General features: G+C 42.6%; 1 protein-coding gene across 1 annotated transcript in view; it reads left to right on the forward strand.

The window, feature by feature from the left end:
- The window catches only part of PHACTR4 (phosphatase and actin regulator 4), a 107405-nt gene that overhangs the window by 90636 nt on the left and 11162 nt on the right, over positions 1-5607 (forward strand). The window lies entirely within an intron of this gene.

Below are 5607 nucleotides of genomic sequence, written 5' to 3' on the forward strand. Positions count from 1 at the left end.
GGCGCCTGGGTGGCTCAGTGGGTTAAGCCTCTGCCTTCCGCTCAGGTCATGATCTCAGGGTCCTGGGATCAAGCCCCGCATCAGGCTCTCCGCTCAGCAGTGAGCCTGCTTCCCCTTCTCTCTGCCTGCCTCTCTGCCTACTTGTGATCTCTCTCTCTCTCTCTTTCTGTCAAATAAATAAATAAATAAAATCTTTTAAAAAAAAAATACACATTGTACACAGTTGGGTATCCAATTTGGAATTTGGAAATTAAGGAACCAAATGGCTCTTGGAGCTTTAAACCATGAGAAAGACATATTTCACAGCTTTACACACAAGTTAGACACAAATACAGCTTTATTTTATTTTATTTTTTAAAGATTTTACTCATTTATTTATTTGAGAGAGAGCATGAGTGGGAAGGAGGGGCAGAGGGAGAGGGATAACTGGACTCCTCACTGAGCACGGAGCCTGACTGAGGGCTCGATCCCAGGACCCCAAGATCATGACCTGAGCTGAAGGCAGATGCTTAACTGACTGAGTCACCCAGGGGCCCATAAATATGGCTTTTAAAAAGTTTCTAAAGAGGCTAGCTTGGTCAGTGGAGCATGTGACTCTTGATCTGGGAGTCATAAATTCAGGCCCCATGTTAGGCATAGCGTCTACTTTTCAAAAACAAAAAAAAATTTTTTTTTTTAAGTTTCTAGAGAATTCAGGTGCTTCCCAGGACAGCAAGACTCCTCTGTCATTTATCCAGTTGCTCAACCGCGAGCTGCCAACCCAATTAAAGATCACATCACACCCATATTTTCGTTGTATCCATTTCACATGTTCTCTGTAACTGCCTGCTTTCAAAGTGATAGTGTATTTTTCAAGTCAGCTGGAACCAAAATCATAAAGAAGCTGAATGCCGGCCAGCTTCCTACACATGTCATATACATGGAGTCCGTATGTATAACAGGTGTTTGAACAACTCACATGTTTCTTTTGGTAGAGTGAGGAAAAGGAAACGGAACTCTTGGCATATTCTTGACAAAATAACTAACTTAGGATGTCCATTAATTGAGATATTTTCTCCTTTTGTGCCTTAGACACCTGGCTTTACTGTTGGCCAGGATAGCAGTCTTTTTTTTTTTTTTTTTGTTTAAGATTTTATTTATTTATTTGACAGAGATTACAAGTAGGCAGAGAGGCAGGCAGAGAGAGAGAGGAGGAAGCAGGCTCCCCGCCGAGCAGAGAGCCCGATGCGGGGCTCGATCCCAGCACCTCAGGATCATGACCTGAGCCGAAGGCAGAGGCCTAGCCCACTGAGCCACCCAGGCACCCCCAGGATAGCACTCTTAATGAAGAACTGTAGCCCTCTGAGTGTCAGCCAGAGAACAGCAAGAATAGGAATTAGTTAAGAATCTGGGGGAGCCTGGGTGACTCAGTCAGTTAAGCATCTGCCTTCAGCTCAGGTCATGATCCCAGGGTCCTGGGCTTGAGCCCTGTGTCAGACTTCCTGCTCCGTGAAGAGCCCGCTTCACCCTCTCCCTGCCACTCTGCCTGCTTGTGCGCTCTTTCTCTCTCTCTATCTCTCTCTGTGTCAAGTAAATAAATAAATAAAATCTTTAAAAAAAAAAGAAAAAAGAATGAGAATCTTTGATAATAGATTTTTCTTTTACTACAGAGCTATTTGCTCATCTTTGAGTGTTGTTTCATGAGCCCTAGTCTTAGAAGGGTTTGTTAGACAGTAGCAATGAACAACCTGAAACTGGAACCTAAAAATACAACAGATTAACATTTATAATAGCCATTAACAACAGCATTAAAAATCTTTAAACATTTACAGATAAATCTGACAAAAGATTATGTAAGACCTGTACACTGCGAAGTATAAAATACTGCTGAAGAAAGTAAAGAAGAGCTAAATAAAGGAAGAGAATTACCATACTCATGGGTCAGAAGTCTCAAGTGTTATTAAGATACCAATTAATACATGTGGGGCATCTGGGTGGCTCAGTGGGTTAAAGCCTCTGCCTTCGGCTTGGGTCGTGATCCCAGGGTCCTGGGATCGAGTTCCGAGTCGGGCTCTCTGCTCAGCAAGGAGCCTGCTTCCTCCTCTCTCTCTCTGCCTGCCTCTCTGCCTACTTGGGATCTCTGTCTGTCAAATTAGTAAGTTTTTAAAAAATAAATTTAAAAAATATACATACCAATGCATGCGATTCCAAACTACTCCCCCAGAAGGCATTCTTTAAAAGTTATTTTTATTAACATATAATGTATTATTTGCTCCAGGGGTACAGGTCTGTGAATCATCAGGCTTACACAATTCACAGCACTCACCATAGACCATACCCTCCCCAATGTCCATAACCCAACCACCCTATCCCTACCCACATACCCCCCAGCAACCCTCAGTTTGTTTTGTGAGATTAAGAGTCTCTTATGGTTTGTCTCCCTCTCAATCCCATCTTGTTTCATTTTTTTCTTCTATAGCCCCCAAAACCCCCTACCCTGCCTCTCAAATTCCTCATATCAGAGAGATCATATGATAATTGTCTTTCTCTGATTGACTTATCTTGCTCAGTGTAATACCCTCTAGTTCTATCCACATCTTTGCAAATGGCAAGATTTCATTTCTTTTTGATGGCTGCATAGTATTCCATTGTATATATACACCACATCTTCTTTATCCATACATCTTTTGATGGACATCTAGGTTCTTTCCATAGTTTGGCTACTGTGGACATTGCTGCTGTAAACATTTGGGTGCACGTGCCCCTCCAGAAAGCTTTTTTTAAATTGGCAAACTGATTTTAAAATTCTTACAGAAGTACAAAGTACACTATAATAACCAAAGCAGCTAAGGAAAAGAACAGGGTTTGGAGGACTAACACAGTCTGATTGAAGACATATTAGAAAGCTAAAGTAACCTAATCAGTATGGTGTTGACATAAAGATAAACAGAACAGAAAAGAGAGTCCAGAAATATACTCACCCATATATGTACAGCTCATTTTTGATAAAGGTACAAAGATAATTTCATGGTCCTTTTAACAACTGGCGCTGGCACAAAAATTACTTCAGTTCATGCCTCGCATCACATGCAAAAAATTAACTCAGAATAAATCCTAGGTTTAAAGATGAGAGTTAGGGGCACCTGGGTGGCTCAGTGGGTTAAGGCCTCTGCCTTCAGCTCAGGTCATGATCTCAGGGTCCTGGGATCGAGCCCCACATCGGGCTCTCTGCTCGCTGGGGAGCCTGTTTCCTCCTCCTCTCTCTCTCTGCCTATTTGTGATCTCTGACTGTCAAATAAATAAATAAAATCTTTTTAAAATAAATAAATATGAGAGTTAAAACTACAAACCTTCTAGAAGAATATGAGTTGGACAAGATTTCTCAGATACAGTTGCAAAAGCATGATTCTTAAGAGGAAAACATTGGGCACCTGGGTAGCTCGGTGGGTTAAGCCTCTGCCATCAGCTCAGGTCATGATCCCAGGGTCCTGGGTTTGAGCCCCGCCTCAGGCTCCTGGCTCAGCAGGGAGTCAGCTTCTCCCTCTCCCTCTGTCTCTTCCCTTGCTCATGCTCTCTCTCACTCTATCTCTCTCTGTCTCAGATAAATGAATAAAATCCTTAAAAAATTATTTTTAAAAAAAATCAACCATAGGATCCAGCAAACACAAATATCCATCAAAGGGCAAATGGAGGGGCGCCTGGGTGGCTCAGTGGGTTAAAGTCTCTGCCTTCGGCTCAGGTCATGATCTCAGGGTCCAGGATCGAACCCCACATGGGACTCTCTGCTCGGCGGGGAGCCTGCTTCCCCTTCTCTCTCTCTACCTGCCTCTCTGCCTTCTTGTGATCTCTGTCAAATAAATAAATAAAATCTTTAAAGAAAAAAAAGAGGGGGGAGCAAATGGACAGGGGGCACCTGGGTGACTCAGTTGGTGGAGAATTCGACTCTTGATCTCAGGGTCATGAGTTCAAGCCCATGTTGGGCATAGAGGCTATTTTAAATATAAAAGGAAGATGGAAATTTGGACACAGATTCAAACACACATGCAAGGACAGTGCTAGGTGACTATAGAAGCAGAGGTTGGAGTGATGCGTCTGTGCACCAGAGAATGCCAAAGACTGCTGGCAGCCCCACCAGAAGCTAGTGGAGGGGCATAGTACAGATCCCCTTCAGAGGCTCAGGAGGAACCAACCTTGCCCACACCTTGATTTTGGACTTCTGGCCTCCAGAACTGTGAGAGAATAAATTTTTGTGGTTTGAAGCCACCTAATTTGTGGTAATTTGTTACAGCAGCCCTAGGACACCAGTACAAGGTTGGTGGGTATGTTCATTGTAATTTTGGTGATGGTTTCACAAGTATATACACATATAAAAACAGCAAATCATGCGGTTTATTGTATGTCACTTAGACATTACTGGAGTGTGGGGGTTTTTGTTATTGTTTCTGGGTTTGTTTGTTGGGGTTTTTTTTGTTTTTTTTTGTTTTTGTTTTTTTGGATGAACATTTAAAAAGGAAGGTCTTACTCAGAGTAACCAAGAAAAACTTTGAAATACATAAAGAAAAGGGGTGTCTGGGTGGCTCAGTCAGTCAAGCCGCTGCCTTCGGCTCAGGTCATGATCCCAAAGTCCTGGGATCGAGTCCTGAATCAGGCTCCTTGCTCTGCTGGGATCCTGCTTTTCTCTCTGCCTCTGCTTCCTCTCTGCCTGCTTGTGTGCGCTCTCTCTCTTTCTCTCTCTCTCTCCCACAAATAAATAAATAAAATCTTTTTTAAAAAAATACATAAAGAATGTTGTAAATTATATAGAAATTGGGGCTGGGAGTTCTCTAGGCAGCCAGCTAAAGGGTTGCTAGCATGCAGTTCAAACACTGAGAAGCAGAAATCAAACGTAACAAGTGAATAACTGATCCCAGAGACGACGTTATTGTTGGTGATTAGCCTCTCAAAACTGGATGAGAGGAGAAACTTCATCAGTATTTTACAGAGAGAACCAGAATTAAAATCATAGAATCATAGAATATCATTTCTATGATTAAATTCCAGTGGTTGCTAACTCACTGGTTTAAAAATCAAAAGGAAGACACGAGAGTCAGATGGGAAGGACTGAAAAAATACATACATGAAAATCTCAGTCCTCGTGCCTGGTTTTCTGAATCAGAATTTCTATAGTATGCCTTGAAACTCTGTCCTCTTTCAGCAAATCTGTTTGGGAGGCAGCCGTCCAGTCCAAACCTTCATTTTACAGATGACTACACTGGGGATCTAACTGAGACTTTTTGTGTTGACAGGGCTCATTAATATCAGAGCTAGAACTGGAATTTTGGCCTCATGTTTGCATGCACAATTCTGTTTTATGTTGTGGTATTTGTACTAACACTTCCAACATGAGAATTGTTTCATAAACAATCAGAGAAACTAATGAAATACCAGCACAGTTTAAAAACCTCTTGCTTTTGGGCGCCTGGGTGGCTCAGTGGGTTAAGCTGCTGCCTTCGGCTCAGGTCATGATCTCAGGGTCCTGGGATCGAGCCCTGCATTGGGCTCTCTGCTCGGCAGGGAGGCTGCTTCCTCCTCTCTCTCTCTCTGCCTGCCTCTCTGCCTACTTGTGATCTCTCTCTGTCAAATAAATAC

Source organism: Mustela nigripes, chromosome 14 (assembly GCF_022355385.1).
Source record: "Mustela nigripes isolate SB6536 chromosome 14, MUSNIG.SB6536, whole genome shotgun sequence".
Lineage (NCBI taxonomy): Eukaryota > Metazoa > Chordata > Mammalia > Carnivora > Mustelidae > Mustela > Mustela nigripes.